The following is a 22435-nucleotide window of genomic DNA, read 5'->3' as shown; positions in this document are numbered from 1 at the left end:
ATTGTGTGTTTGTCACATATTACGTAATGCATATGTGGTGGTGTTTGAAGTGAAGGCACCAATTTAAGTAAAACGTTTATATATTCATGTCTTATTCTGAGTAAGGTGATGGCATATCAATTTGTATTAAAAATATATATGAATGTGAGCTGTGTGATCAAAAATGTAATATAAGAATAGGTAGCTGTTATTAGCTCATACACACAGGGATTAGTGGTGTAGTCTGGAATAAGAGAGAAAATAGAATTTTTGGTATAGGGAGCATATATATGTTTTCAGTATCTTAGTTTGATCCCTGCCCCTATTACCTCAACTGGATCAATCCTCGTTGTGACAGTCACAAGGATGAAACATGATACCCGGGGTCCTGGACGTCATTTGGAGGTAGTCAGGGGTCGCAGCTATTTTGTCCCCTCTGAGGCCAGGGGTCACAAAGGAAGTGCCAGGAGTAGTAGGGAGCAAGGTAGAGGTCACATCTGCATACCCTGACTACCCTCAAATGACTACCATACCGCGGGGGGTTATTCCTTACATTTGTTTGACATTCCTTACAAAGCTTGATGATTTTTCTGGAGTATCTTGGTTTTATCCAGACTGGTTATTATATATGGACCCAAGGTCCTTCCAGAATGAGGGATTTTCCCAGGCGGGACTCTCCTTTTGTGTATCTTGTATGTTTGTGATGTTACCGGGCATCAGGAGCATTCCCCGTGCTAATGAAAGCCTGAAGGTGCCCTAGCACCGATACAAATCTTAAAGATTCAGGGTGCTGAAATTCTGAGGGTGCCCCAACACTAGCACAATGCTTAGAGGTTCAGAGTGTAGAAAGCCTAAGGGTGTCTTAGCTCAAACACAAAGGGTAAAGGTTCAAGATGAAGAAAGCTTAAGGGTGTCCTGACACACACACAAAGCTTAGAGGTTCAGAGTGCTTAAAGTCAGAGGGTGCCCTAGCATAGAGACAAGGTGTAAATGTTCAAGGCGCTGGACACCTGAAGGTGCCCTAACACACAAAAAGCTTAAAGCCTGTGTGTGTCGTAGCACAGACACAAAGGTTAGCGGTTCAGTGTGCTGGAAGCCTGAGGGTGCCCTAATTTTTACACAGGTTTAGGTTGCTGTGTTATGCATTTTAAGTGGAATATCAAGCTTGGGGATTTACGGAAGGTTCAGAGAGTCAAACATGGGAGCTGCCGAGATGGACTATGGGTCTGTTATGGTTACACAAGAGTAATCCCTACATAGAACTACTTATTTTATTGAGTGTTTCTTATTTCATAGACATACATACTTATACACACACACAAACGAATGCACGCCCCACCATGCAATGATATTTTGATTGTTTTTTCAATTTATATAACACAATCTGAATCTAGTTTGTGTAGTGATAAAGACGAGCAGCTATTTTCCAAAACAGAATCTAGGATAATAATACATCTCCATTGAGATCTTGCCTGCTGTACCACAATACCCATTGTTCCCAAATCTTGAAACATTTAGAAGTGCTGCACAGTCACAGCAAACACCTCCAGCATCTAAACTAGAAGATGCGCGCGAGACAAAGGGGCAGGGAGAAGAGTGCAGAACGCATCAGAAGGATGTCTGAGCTTGATGCCAAACATAGCATGAGTCATTTTCAGCCTGGGGTTTTCGAATTTCGGCTAACATACAAAGTGAAGTCAAATAAGACACGAATATTGTTTCAATTAATTAGTTATCATGTCAAAACAAATATAAATACGCTATTTCACAATACATTAGTAACAGATGACGATCTAAAGCAAGCCAAAAACCCTGCTTTCAGTGTAAAATACTGTTGCTTAAGTGCTTCTGGTTTATTGAGCAAAAGAGCTCTGGTGCTCTCTGTAGCACACATTGGATTTTACAGCTTAAGAAAAACAGATATTTGCCCGAATTTCTTTCCTGAAGTTAGTTTGTGTTTGGAAGCATAGCTCAATAGATTTAATCACGCCACACGTTTTTTGAGGACCATAGCTGCTTTTAAAAAGACCATAAATAAATACAAATAATAAACCTACTGTTGGGGAGAGGTTACGTGCTACATTCACAAGGCAAACGCACTATTCTTCCATAATAGGGTGTCTAAAACGTACTGTCTTATGTAAGAAAAAAAAGCTTATTTTTGAAATGTTTTTTAAAACATGAAATGCATGACGATAACTTATTTGAACTAGAGAATACATTTATAATATGCAAAATATTTAAAACATGTTTTTGTTACATTAGCATGTGTGGCACTACGAGTCAGCAGGTGAGCCTATATAGTAGTTATATTCATTTACATGTCATCAGGAGTTGTAATTTTAGCATTGCATTTTACAACACATATGCTTAGTTTGCATACGCAGTAGTTGTGTCTCTGTTAAAACTTTTGAACATTTTAAATACATTTACTGTGCTTGCATAAGAATAAACACACGCCCACATTTGTGCCTGCTTCAAATTCCTGTCAAAAGCTATTTTCTCTCTCCATCCAATGCTATTCACAGATTTACACAACAAGCGGACCTTTTCGCCCTTCTTTCTAGGTCTGATATTTCAACAAAACTGCCAAATTATTAATCCAAATGAGGCTCTCCACTGTGGCAGAATCAATTACTGTAGAAAGGCACTTCCAAGATCACATCAACCACAGCACGCCTTACTCCATCATACTATACCCTGTAACAACTTAGCTTCCTCACATCATACTCCCCCATTCCAGATCAACACCAAGTACAAACAAGCAGACCAGAAACCTTCACCAACGGAAATCACAATCTCATGCCATATTACACAGCACTATATTCGACCTTAATCAGGCTACTATGTCATAATTGTTTCTATGTTGCAAAAACCCACACCAATCATATTCACACACAAACAGATCACAACACGTCCAGGTAAACCACACACAGTCCTTGCACCACACCTTCCAACATCAGGCACAACATTTTTTTTCTTCTGTTTTTTTCTGATTTTAGAACTCTGTTCACTATGACAGTCCTAAACAGAGTTCCTTCACTTTAAAACATGTACTGTCAATTAACATCAACTAAGAAAAAGCACCAGTAACATGGAAGTTAAATGTCGTACGTCTGCTGCAAATTTACAGCACTCCACATATATGACAACAATGTATGGCTCCACACTGTTGTGCTCTGCCCAGTATGCAATTTAAAGTTACTGCATAACAAGGAAAGGCACATTTGGTAAGTAGAAAATCTTATTTTTATGTATTAGTTTAGTCATATCTAAATTGTGCCTTGTACCCTCAGTGAAGTCGGTGCTTAACCTATAAGACCAGGGCATGCTAGATAAATTAGCAGTGAGTAGATACAATATCTGTTAATTTTTAGGTAAAGCTACCTTCTTCATGAATAGAGTTACTATGAATAAAATGTACTTTATTGCATCTTTAACTGGGAAAAGTATACACCACTTTAATAAAGTCAAAATAGGTTTGAAACAAAAATAAAGCTAAGTGTTTTGGCACTTTTATCTTTAGTGCTACTTAACCAAATTTAGATCCAATACCAAAAATTACCCTTTCCTCCACATAATATATGCAATCCTGCTAAATGTTATCTACATCTTCTAAGCAATGTTTACACTACACATTTTTTAAATAAACTCCACTACACACTACTCCACTCTACATCACTGCACTCTATGCACTCTATGCCATTATTCTCCATGATACTCGACTCTATGCTATTTGACTCTACATGAATCCACTCTATGCCACTCAATGACAATGACACTCCACTCTATGCCGCTTCAATGTGTACCACTCCAGTTAATGCCACTCCACTCTACGCAATTCTAAGCAACTCCACTACATGCCTCTCCATTGAATGCCATTCCACTTTATGATATCTCTTTCTACTGCACTGCACTCTACACCACTCCACTGCACACCACAACACTGTCCGCTAGTCCACTCTATGCAGTACACTCTATGATACTCCAATCTACACTATTCCAGAGGATGCAACTCCACTTTATTGCACTTCCTTGTACACCATCCCACTCTATGGTACTCCCCTCGACTACACACCAATCTACTGTACAGTAATCACCTCTATACCACTCCAATGTATGTCGTTTGACTCTACACCACACCATGCCACTCCATGCTATGCTATTTCACTTTTGGCTATTCCACCCAACACCACTGGATTCTATCCCACTCCACTCTACACTATTCCACTCCACGTCACTCTACTTCATGGCACTCCAGTCTACATCACTCCACTCTAAGATATTGCAATCTATGCCGCTCCACTCCACTTTACCCCACTTCATGCCACGCTATTCCACTCTACAGTATGCCACAATACTTTACACACTTTTACTCTATGCCACTCTACTCTACCCCACTCCACTCTACTCTATTTCACTCTATGTGACTCCACTTTACGCCACTCCAGTCTATGCTATTCTACTGCATGCAACTCCTGTCTACACCAATCTACTGCTCACCGCTCCACTGTATGTCACAGCACTGTACACCACTCCACTCTATGCTATTCCACTGTACGGCACTCGATTCTATGCCACTATACACCACTTCACCCTATGCTATTTTGCACTATGCCCCTCAACTCTATTCTATTCTAGTGTACGTGACTCCACTCTATGGCACTCTACTCTATGCCACTCCACTCTCTGCCACTTCGCTGTACGCCATACCACTGTCCAGCACACCATTCTACGCCACTCCACTCCATTCACCTCTCCTGTACACCAAAGTACTCTACACAGCTCACTCTATGCCACTCTACTCTGCGCTATTACCCTCTACACCACTCAACTTTATGCCACTCCACTGTACTACACTCGATTCTATGCCACTATACACCACTTCACTCTGTGCCACTTTGCTCCATGCCCCTCAGCTCTATTCTATTCTAGTGTACGTGACTCCACTCTATGGCACTCTATTCTATGCCACTCCGCTGTATGCCATGCCACTGTCCAGCACACCATTCTACGCCACTCCACTCCATTCACCTCTCCTGTACACCAAAGTAGTCTACACAGCTCACTCTATGCCACTCTACTCTGCGCTATTACCCTCTACACCACTCAACTTTATGCCACTCCCCCTTACGGTATTCCACTCTACCTCACTCCATTGTACCCCACTCAATTGTAAGCCATTCTAGTCTACGCCACTCCACTCCACTCTACAGCACTCCGTGCTATTGCACATTATGCCCCTCAGCTCTACACCACTCCACTGTATGCTACTCCACTGTCAGTAGCTCAGCTCTACACCACATGACTTTACGCTATTCCACTCTATCCCACAAGACTCTGTGCTACTCTACGCCATTCTACTTTATTGCACTCCACTTGAAAGATTGCATTTTTTAACGCTGCTTTAAATTGAATGTTATTAATGCCTGAAAGACTTGTTTTTTGTATTGGGGTTTGTTATCAATTGCTGCTTTTCTCCGTTTTTTTTTACCTGGAGTGTGTTATAGTCCATTTTTCTTTGCACTTTGCACTTTGTTGGGGACTGAATGACCCGAATGGCCATCTTCTCAGAGCCACACGTTTCACCCTAGCCTAATGGACATATTTCGGATGCGCAGCAGATGCTCCGATGGCGCGCCTAAGGCACACCTAAGGCAAGCCCTTCTGCGCCCGTCCGAACCGTGGCAGTGCCCAGAGCCAGCCATGGTGCCCCCCTCGGAGTCAGTGCTTGGGGACAGGCTCCAGTTCTCTGGTGAGTCCTTAAAAGCTCTTCGGACGCCCTTTAGCCCTTCGCATGGCAGCTGTGCTAAGTCTATCTACCTGGACTTTGTTTGTGCTGGCTGTGACTTTAGGCCTATTTTAGACCTTCCAGTAAGTGCCCGGCCTAATAAATCTTTAGTTGTTCTTTGTATTTAGGCAGCCCGTATTATTACAAGATCCCTTAAGAAGCATTATGCTGATGTGTTCGACCTGTTCTTAGACAATTCTTTAGACCTACTGTTCCGTACAGAAATTTGGCTGGATGGGACTTCTAATCCTATTGTTGTGTTAGTTACCGCGGCTGGCTATAAGCTCTCTCGAGTCAATCGACCTGTTGGCCGGGGGTGGGGGGGTTTAGCCATCATTTACAAGGACAAGTGGGTGCTCTATAAGGAAGATACTTGCTTATGGGCTGACTGTGAAGTTTAGGACTTCAGTATCCACCTTTCTGCCAACTTTATGTTAGGGGGTTCTCCTATTTATCATCCCCCCCGGCCTGGCCAGTGCATTTCTTAAATCTTGTGCTGATGCAGTTGTTGAACGGGCACTCCCCTTCGCCCACTACATGGTCTTAGGTGACGTGAATGTTCACCTTGATCAGGTAGAGGCCAGTGACTCCCTTGATGTTTTGGAGTCTCTTCAACTGGCTCAACTTCTTCAATGGGTATGTCACCCCACACATCAAGGGGCCACATTTTAGACCTGATTTGTTCTAACTTTTCTATTCAGGTGGCCAAGCCTCTCCCTGTGCCCTGGTCGGACCATTTTCTTACCTTCTTTTCATGGGAGGTCACCCAGCCCGCTCTGCCGGCCGTAAGCTAGCACCCACGGGGTTTGGTAAAATCGATACTCTTCAGTTTAATACTGCTTTGGTATCCTCTCGACCCTTCCTTCAGAAGCACCATGAAGGGAGCTTGACAGGGTTCACAGAGAGGATTTCTGATTCAGTGGCAGTATTATCCTCACCATGCCCACCTAGGCTTGCCAGGGAGTCTCCCTCTAAACCCTTGTTTTCGCCTGAGCTCAAACTTGTGAAACACGATTGCAAGGTATTGGAGCGGGTGTGGCGTGCTAGCGATTACTGCCCCCTGGCAAAACATACGCTCAGAATTACGCAAAAGGAGTAATATGCTGCTATAGGTTTGGCCAAAAGCCAATACTCTGCCTCGAGTATTGATCAGGCCAATAAAAACTCTAAAGAAATGTTTTCTATAGTGCAGAGTTTTCTGTCTCCCAGTGCTCAGACTTGCTCGTTTCCAGCTTCCGAGACCTGGTGCATTGTTTTATCCAAGTTTTTCTTGGACAAGATTTGTTCCATTCAGGCAGCTTTCTCCTCCGGTGTAATTGGCCCTATGGCCTCTCCGCCTCCTGCCAGGCCTTCAGCTGGCTCTACCTCTACTTTGCTTGCCTTTTTGCCAGTTGACCTGCCTTTCACCCTTAAAATTCTTAAAGGCTTGAAATCGGGCTCTCCTTTGGATCCTTGTGATGCAAAACTATTGGCATCAGCTGCTAATATTATCAAACGTGAAATTAATCAGATTATTACTATCTCTTTGAGTGATGCCTTTGTGCCGGAAGCCTGGAAGCAGGCGAAAATCCTTCACCTTTTAAAGAAGTCTTCACTGGACCCTTCGACTCCTGGAAACTACTGTCCTATCTCGCTTTTGCATAGTCTTGCAAAGGTGTGTGAGAAGGTGGTTACTAGAAAGCTTACAGAGTATGTTGAGGGTGCGAGTCTACTGCACCCTGCTCAGTGGGGATTTTGCGCTATGTATAGTACAGAGTCTGCTTAGGTGGCGGTCTCTGATGCAATAAGGGAGTGTTTGGATGCCAGCGGGAGGGCAGCTTTGGTTATGCTGGACCTCTTAGCGGCATTCAATACCGTACCCCACTCCTTGCTTCTTGTTCGTCTCTCACAGATTGGTATATCCAGATCCGTATGGGGCTGGTTCATGGCCTTCCTGGATGGCCGAATGCAGCAGGTCTGGCTACCACTGTGCGCTTCCGCACCTCAGCCAGTGGCCACTGGTGTCTCGCAGGGGTCGTCCGTTAGCCCCCTTTTGTTAAACATCTATGTCACCCCGCTGGTATATTTAGAGGAGGGGCTAGGGGCTAAGGTGTTAGCCTACGCAGATGACACCCAGCTTCTGTTTTCTTAGGGAAGGGATGATGCTGATGATGATGAGTCTCCTCTGCTCAACAGTGTCTAGCCTCCATCTTCACCCGGCTGGCTCATGCACAGCTTAAGTGTAATGAGAAGAAATCTGAGATCCTATTGTATGGCATATTCCCCTCCAAATTCAGAGAGACGTTGTGGCCCCCCGGGTTCCCCTTGCCATATTTGAAGGGAATTAGGCTAAGAATCTGGGGGAGTGGTTCGAAGAGAATCTAACTTTCTCAACCCAAGTCAAGAAGCTGGCGGGGACTTGCTTCTGAATCTTAAAAACTTTGAGGAAGTTTCTCCCCTTTCTCCCAAAATCTGCGAAGGAAACTGTCATCCGCGCTTTGATCCTCTCTCGCCTAGATTACGCAAATGCACTGTATGCTGGCTTGCCGAGTTATCTCTTGAATAAGCTCCAGATAGTACAGAATTTGGCTGCCAGGCTCTTGTTGGACCTCTCCAGAAGAAGCAGTGCGTGTCTTCATCTGCAATCTTTGCACTGGCTTCCTTTTGAGGTTCCGGAAAATTCAAGATTTTGACTATTGCCCACAGTGCCCTCCATGGCCTGGGGACTGTCTATTTACAGAAGAGGTTTTTATTCTATGCCCCTGTGAGACTACTGCGGTCCTCTTCACAACTGTTGGCTCATATTCCCCTGTTCACCCACCAAAGGTTGGGGGGTGTTCTCTTGTCCGGAAAGCTGCTCTGGCATGGAATGCCCTGCCGTTGGCTTTACACAGCATTCATGATTCTTTGACTTTTAAGAAAAAATTAAAAACCTTACTCTTTTAGCTTTTTCCCTTGACCTTTCAATGCTCGCGCCGGGACACTCTTCGGAGTAGCTGTGAGCTCTATAAACTTATATAACATAAAATAACACTTTACGCAACTCTAATGTTATGCCACACCAATCTATGCAACTTCCCTCAATGCTAATCCACTCTACCTTATTCCATTCTATGCAAATCCACTCTACGCTACTCCACTCCACGATATTTTACTCTATACGACTCCACTGTACGCCACTCCACTCTATGCCATTCTACTCTCTACCCCACTTTACGCACTCCACAGAATGTCACCTCACTCTATGCCACTCAACATTATATGCAACTAGACTTAATGCTATTCCACTGTATGCTACTACATTCTACCCACTCCACTCTACACTGTTCTACTGTGCGCCACTCCATCTACTCCACTGTTTGACACTGTCCACAACTATACGCCAGGATGCCTGGCCTCACCTTGGGGGGCCCAGGAGTGGGCACTTCCCATGGAAAGGCCAGGAGGGGTTCCAGAGCGGTATGTGTACAGTGCCGTGATACCCCTTGGGGTGATTGTGCGCTATATAAGCACTACAACATTTACATTTACATACTCTATAGCACTCCACTTAATGACACGCCTCTCTATGACAGTACATTATACCATTTGAAACACTTAAAAAACATTAAAATTGATTGAAAAAACAAAGCTTAACACTCAGTTATAGTTAAGAAAATGTTGCTTAGTCTTTCTATACAAGCCAAACTTAAATTACACAAACATTAGATGCTAGCCACACTACTATAACTATAACTCATACCTTTAAGTTGCACTATGTATACCTTTTCATATTAAATCTCTTATAACAGGTGAAAACATAGCATTCATAAAAATATTTAAGACCTCTGAAATGACATAATTTATGGAAATACTGTGCATGGTAGAGTGCCAAGTTTTAGTTAATGTGGTGTGGCTAGCTTACCAACGTGATTGAGGTATAGTCATTTGGAGTGATGAGCACCCATCCTCTTGTCTGGTTGGATTATCAAGTGGTCATGTTTTCCTTGAAACTTGAAGGTAAACATTCTACTGCCTATCATCCACCTTTTCGAATATTCAGCTGACCTTGGCATAAAATTAACCCTGACAAGCTAAATATATACTTAAATATATACTTCGCCGTATCTATGCCTGAGGCTATTTTAGATCTGGACATTGCAACTAACAACTGTCATTAGTAATTGATTCCACTCTCAAACTCCTTGCCTCGCCTAAAGCTTACTCAAACCAGAGAGCCTCACCCTCAGAGCCCTGGTTCAATTATAATCCAAGAACACAAAAACAGGCTTGACGAAGGCTGGAAGGAAATGGCATACCAACAAAAATCCTATAAAGAAAGAATCTTACAAACAGGCCAGCCTGGCTTACAAGAATATGATTTGTAAAGCAATATCCAGCTACTGTACATCCAAAATTGAATCCTCTTTAAATGTACCCAAATAACTTTTTGGCACACTGAAACAACTGAGCAAGCTTCCTGAAATTAAAAAAATTCAGATGACCAAGCCCTTTGTAACAACTTAGCCTCCTTCTTCCAAAATAAGGTTGAAGCCATCTATAACACTTTTTCAACTGACCATGCTCCCACTAGAATCAGATGGAAAAACTCCTTCCTGTAATACCACTTCGCTAGGATGCGCCATAGCTCAGCTTCTGACATTATTGAGGGGAGCTTCCCATCTAGCAACTCCTTTTTGACCTTTTCCCCTTTAACTGGGGTGCTTATTCAGACTTTGCTCAGCCAAATTAAATCAGGTTCCCCACTAATACTTGCCCACCTAAGATTCTTCAACTTTTACCTGATATCACCTCTAGGCATCTCAGCAACATCTTCAATTTGTTTTTCAAAGTTGGCTATTTCCCGAAAGAGTGGAACACAGTCTCTATTCTCCCTCTTCTAAAAAAAAAGAAAAAATACCAATAGACTCATTTCATGTCTCTCCTTCTCCGCCAAGATTGTAGAGAAGGCTATTAACTCTTAACTCTCCTCTTTCATTAACAATAGGCTCCTGAATTCCACTCAGTTTGTCTTTAGAAGCCAACATAGCACCGAAATGGCTTTGATCCCTAGCTTCGGAGGAAATCAGACAAACCCTAGATGCAGGAGACAATGCCACTTTGATTTTTTTAGACCTCTCGGCAGAATTCGACATGGTTAGCCAAGGCCTGCTTATTGACCGTCTCTTTGCCATCAGAGTAAGGGGTAATGCTCATGAGCTCCTCAAATCCTTCCTCTCAGATCGCATGTAGTTTGTTGAGATGGACAAGTTTAAGTCCCCATCCTTCTCTCTTCCATCTTTGGTACAACAGAACTCTTCATTGAGCAGCTCTACCCTTTTCAACCTTAATGTGACTTCCTTAGCCAGCTTGATCAATCCTTTGGCTTCGCAGTGGTATTCTACACCGACGACAACCAGATTGTGGCGCCAATGGCCAGCAATCCTGATAATAAAGCTACCCAATATCACGACTGCATGCTCCAGATCAGGACCTGGATGGCTAATTATTGTCTACATTGGAATTAGGGAAAAACAGAGATTCTTCTTTTTCGTAGGAATACATCATTTTGGTCTCCTAGGTGGTGGCCTCAGGAGCCTGGGGGGCTTCTCTCCCTCATCACCAAGGTAGAGAACTTAGGAGTTTACTTTGACGACAAACTCTTCTCCGACGGCCATATAAACTATATCACCTACTCCTGTTTCTTCATGTTAAAGACACTTAGGAAAGTCTCTACACTTATCATGATGAAAATTGATTAATGCAACGCGCTCTTCACCAACAACTAGAAAATACTTTTATATAAGCTGCAGATTCTATGGAATACTGCTGATCGGTTACTTCTGGATAGCCTAAAATATCAATCAGTGTCTTGTGCCCTCCTCCAGCTCCTTTGGCTTCCCAGGCAGATAGAATCCAATCCAAGGCAACTTTAAAGTGTGGCTCAACTCGGGACCTGATTATCTCAAACAGTGCTTCCCTTCACCTCTCTTCAGTGTTTAATTTAGTCATACCTAAAATCAGAAGATCCAACTGGAGTTGTAGGAGTTTTGTAAAGTGCACAGCCAAGCTGTGGAACTCCATGCCTTGAGATGTCAAGACAAAAATAGGTCTGCTCTCTTTCCGTAAAGCCCTTAAAACTGGCTTTTCAATTGATAAGTTATCTTATGTGTTAGACCTGGCATCTTTGGCATGTTTTTCCCCTGTCTTTTTTGCTTCTGACCTTCTGTTTTTGACTGTCTACTGTATTTCATTTTCGCAGGTTTTAGGACTCTGGGCACTATACTGCTGCTGTCCAGTGCTAAAGTGCAAGTGCTCTCTGTGTATAATGTATCTGTAATTTATTTATCCATGTTTAGCATATGTGATTTACTGGTAAGTCTCTAGTAAAGGGCACCCAGTATGCCCAGGGCCTGTAAATCAAATGCCACTAGTGGGCCTGCAGCAGTAATTGTGCCACCCACATGAGTAGCCCTGCAACCATGTGTCAGACCTGCCACTGCATTGTCTGTGTAGGCTGTTTTTAACTGCCATGTCGACGTGGCCAGTGCACCCACTTGCCAGGCCCAACCCTTCCCTTTTACTACATGTAAGGTACCTTGAAGGTAGGCCCAAGGAAGCCCCATGGGCAGGTGCAGTATATTTAAAAGGTAGAACATGTATTGTTGTGTTTTATATGTCCAGATAGTAATATACTGCTAATTTCATGTTTCACTATTGCAAGGACTATCTATCCCATAGGTTATCATTGGAGCTGCCTTGTAACAAATTACAAGTGTCATTTCCAATTGGGAAAAGATGGAGATTTGGAGATTGGGATCCCTAAACTTTAAAAATACATCTTTTAGTGAAGTTGTTTTTTAAATTACGTCTTTGAAAGAGCCACTGTTAGAAAGTGGGCATTTTCTTGCTTTACCATTCTGTGTCTCTTTCTGCTTGTGAAATCCATGTCTGAGGGAGAGTGACAGTTGGGATGTTTGTGCATTCGCTCTAGGCAGTCATTCAAAGGGAGCAAAGGTGTGCCCTGCATATTCTGATGACCCATCACCAGGCTGATGGGTCTTCATGAGCAAGAGTGGTGTGAGGAGTTGTTACTGATACCTGAATAGAGCTGTGCCTATCCTCACACAAAGCTGTAGTGTGTCTGATGCCAGGTCAGGAAAAGGCAGCTTCTTATGCACTACAGAGACTATCCTTTGAAGTTTGCCTTCCTAAAAGGCAGCAACTGGTTAAGTACTGGAAATATGACACCATACCTTCAGAACACTTCTGGACCCATGGACATTTTGTCAGGAAAAGAGCTGGGTGATGTAGGAGGAGACTGACACTCTGCCCGTTGCTTTCATTGCTTTCTAGATCCTGTTTCCTAGGTTCTCCAAAGGCTTTTGCCTGCTTGTAACCTGTTAAGAAGTCTCAGGGCCATAAAAGACTTCACCTACCAGTGTCTGGGTGCTTCTGCTGAGAGCCTGACTTGCCAAGGAGTGCCAAATCCAGGTTCTGGGTCTTTGGAATAAGAATCTGTAACCTAAGAAGAAATCCATGCACTGCTGTGTGGTTGAAAAACCAATGCATCGCCACAACCTGAGTCCTGAGCTCCAATTCAGATGTGGACCTTGCTGTGTGGCTGAAGAAATCGATGCACCACCTTCTTCACAGCTGTGAAATCAACACAGCGCCTGTTCTGCTGCCACCGCATTGGCACAGCACGTCTGGATTTATGATGCATTGTTCCTGGGTGCAAAGTTCTTCATAGACGTTGCCTAGCAGTAAGAAACCAAGTTGGCATGTCCGGAGATTGACCCATCATCTCCAATCACAGTAAGGAACCGATATTTCACCTCCCCTGATAGTAAGGAATTGACACATCACCTCCCCTGGGTTGCAGTAAGGAACCAATGCATCACCTTCCCTGGCAGTAAGGAATCGACGTATCACTTGCCCTGGGAGTAAACAACCAAAGCACTGCATTGTTTTTGCGGCACCTCACCTCCCTTGTGCTAGTTTTTGTCTTTGATTTTGACGCATCCCAGCTACTTTGTGCTAAAAGTAAAGCATCCTTAGATTGCTATGGACTGAACTGATTGAATCTTTGAAAAGTGATAACTTTGCTTGTGTGTGTTGGATTTTTGTGTGTTAGTTGTGTTTTATTCATATAAATATTAGCTATTTTTCTAAACTTGTGTGGACTTATTTTGCAGTGTGTTCACTGTGTTACTGTGTGTGTATGTACCAATGCTTTCACACATTTCCTCTGAGATAATCCTGACTGCCTGTGTCAAGCTGTCAAGGAAATGGGCAGGGTTATTTTAGCTGTGTAATTTCCTCACCCTGCATATAGTGAGGGTCCCTACTTCCATTGGTGCAAATCACTGCCAACTAGAGACCCCTTTTCTAACATTAACTTTAGTGTCTTCACAATTCCTTCTTTAGGTTCTCTTCCTCCTGAGCTTAGCAGTTAGACACCCCTGTGTGGTGGTATAGGTAATTGTTGAAATATGACAAAAACTAACATTTACAAAACAAAAAAAACACAGAAATACACCAATTATAGTTTGGTACCTCCTCCATGCACCACTTATGATTTCACAAATTACTTCATTAGTCACATGTTATATTACATCATTGATGAAATCACTGATGACTTCAAGCAATCATTGTAACTCTGTCCAATATGGTTTGTGGATTTGAACTTTCAACGTGCTACGACTGTGGACATACTTCTGTTTTCATTATATGTATGTGAATGATTATTCTGTGGATAATATTACAAATTTCGAATGATCTTGATCTCCTGCACATAAATGGGATACCCCAGACATTTAATTAGTCCTTATGAGAAATAACAAATACACATAAGAAATGTATAAAAACAGTTATGTAGAGAAATGCGTTGACTCTCCACATGAATAATGTTCACTATACAGTAAATGTACTAGTGGAAGAAAAGAATAAATGCATTTATGGAAACATAATTTTCCTTTTTATCAGGCAGTGCATGTTTGTGACTTCTCTTTTACATTACACACAGCAACATCTAAGATGGGCAGCTTCTTCCCCTGAATTATTGGCATAAATAATCCCAGTGGAATGTTGAAGCGGATACTGTCAGATTTATGTCCGAATTCAGAGACTGTTTTCTGTTCTAATGTGTATGTGTGTGACCAAAACAAAGCGATATGAAATTCAATTCGGCTCTGCTTTTCAATGTTTTTCTATTGGGAATGAAGAATTACAGTAAATATTCTGCTACATTCATTAATGGGGTCATTCTGTACAAATCTGTGTAAAAAATGAAATTATTAGAAATGTTTTTCCACTTCGTTTGTGCAGGTAGGAATATTGAGCAGAAAATATACTCGCAACCTCAGAGATTTGGAGAGTGTTACAGTTACTCATGGTTATTGCATACATTGTAACCGAACACCATAGGAGATAAAACCGAAATACAAAACATAAAGAGAGAACTTCTTTCTGTCTTACAGGAGGGAGCAGAACCAATTTTTTTATAAAGCAAAATAAAAGAAATAAACTTAAAGGAGAAAGTAAAGGGTTTATATTTTCCTGTGTGCTCATCATGAAAAAGGTTTCCATGGGCACATTCTGAAACACATAATGGTTACATTACATAGAAGGGAAAACGTATTGTTATTTGAAGGATTAATCCTTGCACACAATTTCAACATCTGACCTACGTCCTGTTGGCCAAGTTGCACGTAAGCTTAAATTATTTTAATTTCACATTTCCTCAATATTATTTTACTTTTTTCCATAGGTTAAGGCAAGTTTGTAAAATCTGTAAAAATAATATGAACACATATATTATATTGGGAAAACATTTACGTAACCCGTCTTGCTTAACATTTAACGAGTATTATTAAAACAATACGAAGGTACAAAATATCGAATCATAAGTGAATATAGGGAGACAAATATTTAGGGCCTAATTTATGAAGGCCTTGCGCCGCCGATGCGTCACTTTTTCCCATGTTAAAAGTGACGCACCGGCGGCGCAAGGCCTTCATAAATAAGGCCCTTAGTATTCTTAACTCCACATCTACTTACCTATGTAGTACATCACTTTTAAATGTTGATGTTTCTAAACCTGCCCTACCCGTGATCAAGGTGAATGTGATGCCGAAATGCATTGGGTTTGTTTGGCTTCTTGGATTAAAATCCGGATTAAGCAATATTTGTGAATCAGTAATTTCTTTGGACTGAATGGGAAACAAGTGTGCATTCCGTACCAGCCGCACTCTCCTCGCCACTCCAAAACAAGCATTTACAATGCAACGGTCTCGCCTTTGCAAAAGTTAGAGCTATTGGCATTGTAAATGACAAACTTTTTATTTATGTGTTGGTTTTGAAAACATAAATAAATGGCATTGTCATTTACAATGCCAATAGCTTAATCTCTCGCAAATGCGAGACCCATTGTATTTGCAATGCAATAGGTCGCGTATTTACGTGAGTTTGAGCTATTGACATTGCAATGATTAGAGCGGCAGACCCTGATGCAGAGGTCTAGCCCGGGACCTGATAATTCTCGCCTCGGTGCCTATTCCAATCATGGAGTCCCACTCTGCAACTCTGGGCAATAGCTTGCTTAATCTCCACAACGGCCCCCACAACGCTAAGGATGCCTGGCCTCCACTTTGGGGGTGCCCAGGAGTGGACGCCTCACAGGGAAAGTCAGGATGAGTTCCACAGCGGCATTCGTACAAGCGCCTTGAGACCCTTGCGGGTGAATAGTGCGCTATACAAGTATCAATTTTTAAATAATGCCAAAACCAAAACATAATAAAAGGTCTCTCACATTGCTGTCTCTCACACTGCTGTCTCTCACACCGCTGTCTCTCTCACACTGCTGTCTCTCCCTAGAACACACACACTGCTGGATCTTACATCGAACAGGTTTAAATTGGGCTTGGGGGATAAGTTGGCTCATACTATTAGAATCAATACATGCTTTATGAGGTCTTGAACAGGTCATGATCCTGAGTGGGCAAATGTAGGGTCAGTATAGATATCAAAATAAGATGCACTCAGTTCTGATATCACATACCAGTAAGAATGTGAATGGGCCGCAATGCAGCATAGTACAATACAACATCTCTAATAATCTGCATTACTTTTCGATACAAGTCATCCATAACCCTACCCAAGTGCTTCAGCTTCTCCCACCTCACACCAGTGATTCCAGCCATCCCAAACATCTATACACGTTACATTCTGGACTTTGATGACCAGCAAGATCCAGACATACCCACAAAATGTATCAAACAGCTAAAGGTTGAGTGGCTGCACCAATCTGATGGCAATTACATAATGACGAAAAAGCCTTTAGGATCTGGGGGCATCTTTGACCTGTCCACCTTTTGTAGTGGCGAGGACCACTTTTACGCCGCTGGTGCGTCACTTTTTGTTACGCACCAGCAGCGTAAAAAATGTGTCTTGTTGCACCAAATTTACAAAGTGAGGCATCTAGGTAGATGCGTCACTTTGTAAACCCCTGTGCTACATTATACCTGCGCCAGGTATAATGTATGCAGGGGGGGCGTATTGACGCAAGAAAGGTCATAGAAGTGACGCAGTGAATGTATAAGATTTCACTGCACCACTTCTAAGACACAAATGCATCAATTTCTTACGCCTGCCTCACAGCAGGCCTAAGACTGACGCAGGCCCTTTCACAATGGGCTTGCCCATGTGAAAGGACACATTGCTGGAGTTGCGTCACTTTTGTGACACACTCCAGCAATGCGTCACTTTTGCGGCATGCAGATACGTCATAAATACTGACGTATCTGTAACTCCTTGCGCAATGATGCGTCATATTTAGAGTATGTCGCAAGGAGGGCGCAATGAAAAGTGACGGATCGCTGTTTTGACGCAGCGATGCGTCACTTTTCATAAATGAGGCCCAACGTGTGTTTGTTCACCCAAGGGTATCTTTGCACTGAATAACAGATGTGTACTGTTACCCTACTCAATAGTACTCATTTTATCAACCTTAGAAAGGCTGAATGGTCCCGCCGGGACTTGAACCTGTGACCATGAGGTCAAACGCCGGCCCCTACATTTGACCATTAGTCCACTAGGCCACCAGACTTGACTAACATGGAGAACTGAGACTCTCACACCGTTAATGTCACCCTACATTAAGGACAACAACTGAAAAACAGCAAGACTTTCTGAAATAAAACAAGAGTGTACTCTTCATTCGTAGTACGGGCACCAAACCCTCAGCCTTGAAACATCAGCCATGTTAGCTACAGTAAGCCTGACTTCTGCGCTGGTATTCAAATCTGAAGGTTGGTAGCAGCTGTGCTAGTTAAATTTCCATGTTTGTGTAGGTAGTTTGAGTAGCCTTAAGTTAGGTGATTCCATGGGTGCTTCGGTGTGCTCTGAGACACTAAGCATGCAAATGCAGACATCTCTCTCAGGCCCTACATGTTATACACGCTCTTTCTGGTGATCCTCGCTTCCTGGTATTCCCTGAAGGCAATCCAGAGTCCTTACAGGGGACAAATGCTGGACCCAGCTTTTGGTTCTTCTCAGCTGAAACTGAACTATAAGAATATATATGTTTCCTAAGACACGCACATTTAAATCTTATGCTCACTGGTATTTTTAACTCCAATGTATTTCTCTTTATTGTATAATTTGTAAAGACTTACTATATAACAACAAAAACACACAAATCCATTTGTATGTTTAAGGTCTATTAAAACACGTACACGTCCCTCTCACCGCACAAACGCTGCAAAATCAGAGACACTGCCCTGGGAATGTACGACATATGGAAAAACATAATAACTACAACCATTGAGAGGGGGCGGCTCCACCTTCAAAGACAACGCGATATTCATTTCCGTGCACGTCAAATCGCGACACAAGACAGATTTAATGCACCTAATGAAAACATATGTGCGCAGCCCATTTGCTTGAACCCTGGAGAGGCCACCTCAGATTGGTAAAATGTGCGCCACTGAGGGAGGTTACTGGGCATGAGCAACTGCTCTGAAAGTCTGTTAAACTAGAAGTACCGCAGCTGCAGGGAAAGTGCACATCGAACCAGATGGATTGGGGAAAGAGGCATGTGACTCACTGGATCGCAGACTGGGGAGGGGTGTCTGCAGCTGCACAGTAAGAAGAAGGGAAAATAAACGAACATGCAGAGAATGACGGATGGGCTATGGGCAGTTCTCCAACATGGTACACAGGGAAAGGTCGTGCCGATGTGCCCTGGTGGTTGAAGTGAACAGGGTGTGACTCGCCAACCCATGCAGCTTTTTTCCACGGGTGGCTGTACCTGAGCAGTTGATCCCTTTGCCGCCCTGGCCTGCTATCTAGAGGCGAACCATGTGTCCACAACAACCGGTTCCCTCAGGGCTGAAGAGCGTGCTGCTAATGGAAGAAATGCGAAGAACACCCAGGGGTGCTAGGCCTAGCCGCTACACTGCCTCTAGGTGCTAGGTGCAGCGCTTAAATGCCACTAACCCCGGGACTTCTAGCTGTTCCTTCCAGTCTGGATCGGAAGGTCGAGCACACAAGAGAAGAAAGGTCGACTGTGCGCCTGTAATATGCCATGCGCAGGTACGGGGTGGGAGTGATGTCAGCATGGCGTGTACAACTCTCATCAGCCCAGCCAACGCTGCTTCCTGGAATTGTGCACTCAAGGCCCTTGACGAGTCTGACACAGGCTTTCATTTCCAATCCCGTGAAAGGCTCCCAGGCCAAAAGTTGAGTTTTAGGCACTATACCTCACCCTGGCATTCCAGCCGTTTTAATCAAAGGTGTTGTGGCATTCGTTGTTGGATGCCAGGCTGATGGACACGCAGGACACGGCCAGCACCAGAAGCACCCAGGTGAGGCACAGCGGTGCCTCAGCCATGGCGGCCCGGAGGTTGGTGCGGGGCTGTGGGCCTGGGGTCTCAAGCTGAGCACAGAGCGCCACCGCCTGTCTCCTCCTGCACAGGGTGGCCCTCCAGTATGCCCGGCCCACCCAACGTCCTGTGTCCAGGTCTGCCCTCAGCCCCCAGTGCCTCTCAAGGGCATGTTGTGCGCCGCAGCTGTACATTTCCTGTCCCCATCTGGGAGCCGAGGTTTGGGACGCAGAGTCCTGGCACCGCGTTGATACTGTCACAGTGAGCGAGTGCAAATCAGCAGAATTCCCAAACTCTTGTTTTTGCCGCCCTCTCCCTTCTGCCGCCCTAGGCGACCGCCTAGTCTGGCCTAATGGTGGAAACGGCCCGTGCTTTGAAGTGGTAAAATAAAACCAGCCTCAAAGAACACCCACGCAGGTACACATAATATGAGTGGCTTGCACAACATTAACCACACAGACCTGATCGGTGAGAACACGCACATGCGGAAGACAGGCACCACCCAAGTCTGTCTCCGAGATAAAATGAACTTATGTTCCGCTGAAATACAAAAAGGAGGAATCCTCAAGGCGAAGTGGACGCACTATCTAGTGTAGCCCCAAAAGTGAGAAAAAGACCAGTGGGGTTACTACAATGGAGTATCAAAAGAAATCACATCATTTTCACATGTAAATAGATTTGTAATACATTCAGAGCGCTTTACATAGCACCAATTACGTTACACAAGGACACACATTCATTTTGTGAGGCACGGGGATTTGCCCAGAATCACAGGAGGTTTTCGCGATATTCCCGAGTTCCCCAGGTCCGAGGTCGAGCGACCTAGCCGTTAGGCCAACTCCTCTCTCCTTACCACTGAATGCAGGAGCAGGTTCACTGAGTCATGCCTTTCGTTGCAGAAGCAGCATGTACTATCTATGTTTGGGTGATGCTACAATGACCCATGCATATCACATGTGGTGTACTTGTAGGAAGAGAAAATAAACTTAAGCACTTTCCCTCCCTCGATGCTTCGATGCACCAGAAATGCTTTAAAATCAACGGAAGGCAGGCGAGCGTGGGTGAAATAAAAGAACCAGCGTTTGTCGGGCGATCCGCCCATCCTGCATAAAGAGAAGACTGCGACCTGTGTACTTTTGAGAAGAGGGAGGAACACTACAAGCTGCTATACCAAGTCGCACATATGAGAGAGTGCGTGCCCTAGGAGCAGGCGTGAGCACGAGCAGCGTTCTGAGTTGTGGGAGGCTGCTTTCCAGGAGGACAGCACCTGGCCACTGCGAGCGCGTTCGTGCGCGCGTGGCCGGTGCAAATCGCCTCCATTGGCAGAAATGCCCGCGGCCAGGTGCTTTCCTCCTCGGAAGCTGAGCCGATAACTATAGGTCTCTGGCGAGAGCGAGCTTCGCTCGCTTCTAGCCGAGACCTAAAAAGCACAGCTAAAGTTCCCAGTGCTCGTGAGTACTTATGTTCATATTTTACAATGTGGTTTAAAGCAACACCCCACATGGAACGCCTAGGTGTTTTGGCTTGCGCCTTCAACTGGGTTAAGTCAACATTTCCACGTTCTTAAAAAGTCTGTACGGTCCACACCAATACTACTATCCAGATCATTTCAATATGGCCCTCAACACACCTGTTTCTAAAACATTTTGAAACTATTTGTTGTCTACATGGTCATTCACAACTCAAATGCTATTACCCAGAAGAAATCAACTTTGGTGTTCAAATCATTTAGGTGTACTTTCATAACATTCACGCTCTCAACTTAGATGACCAGTCCCTCTCATAGTTATACAAATACTTCAACTTAAGATGTCAACTGATATGACAAACTGAGCTGAGGGCATGTTCCCTATTCAGTTTAAAGTTGTGCACAATCTTCATAAATTTACATGGACTCTGATTTTAACTTAGAGACTTAGGTCTCCGAAGTACCAAGTTCCTGTTTTTGGCATATGAAACATCTGAAGAAAAACCTTTCTTATATCACCCCATAGCATCATACTACCATTGTAATGGTTCTCAAATATACCCACATAGATCACAGGATCTCCATTTATCTAGTCCTTTTGAAATAGTCCTGCATCAACTACAGCTTTCTGTTCAGAATTCTGTTACTTATCTTTTAATTGATTCAAGGAGACAGGATCATATCACTCCCATTCTGATTAATGGATTATTATTATTAGTCAGTTGACAAGGAGAGCATTCATACTAAGCATTGAGAAATACCCTTCATTACACATGTTAAGACAGTATTTCATTTCTACAATTTGAAGGACTGTTTGATGCTTTCCATATGGTTCCTCATCTGTCAAGTTATTGTCTCTGCTCCTGATAGATAGATTGCTCCTAGAGCACAGAGGGACTGCTGACAGGCACACATTGTGAGCCTTCACTTCAACTCTCATGGGCAATGAGTACTTTCTGATTTAGCGAGTAAGGAAGGTATAAGTGGACTTAGATGAAGCCTTTATAAATGAAACCATTGATGTGTGATCTTCCATCCATGCTGACTTGGCCGTTATGAGCTGGCATAAACATGACTTTTTGTTTCAGGAGACATTGTTTTGTCTGGCTTATGTTGAAATGGGATTTTGTTTTTACTGAAGATTGCCTTAACTTGCCTGGGTTTTCTATGAGGGTGCCAGCCGTTCCTTATATGTCTTTCAAACTTTTCTGTGTGCTCTATTTGATGAAAATCAGTGATGATGGGTGGTAAGGCGACTCAAGTGGAGGAACAAGATATAGCTAAAGAATGAGAACAAATTCACTGGGAATATGAAATGGCCAAATTGCTAATTACAGCTGTGGCAAAGGTTTG

The 22435-nt window shown here is 43.5% G+C and overlaps 1 protein-coding gene across 1 annotated transcript in view; it reads right to left on the bottom strand.

The window, feature by feature from the left end:
- Positions 1–22435, bottom strand: part of LOC147750721 (metabotropic glutamate receptor 8-like) — a 2581536-nt gene that overhangs the window by 1106128 nt on the left and 1452973 nt on the right. The gene's annotated exons all lie outside the window — the stretch shown is intronic.

This window comes from Lissotriton vulgaris, chromosome 1_1 (assembly GCF_964263255.1).
Source record: "Lissotriton vulgaris chromosome 1_1, aLisVul1.2, whole genome shotgun sequence".
Classification (NCBI taxonomy): Eukaryota; Metazoa; Chordata; class Amphibia; order Caudata; family Salamandridae; genus Lissotriton; species Lissotriton vulgaris.
This window is presented reverse-complemented; position numbering and strand designations above follow the sequence as displayed.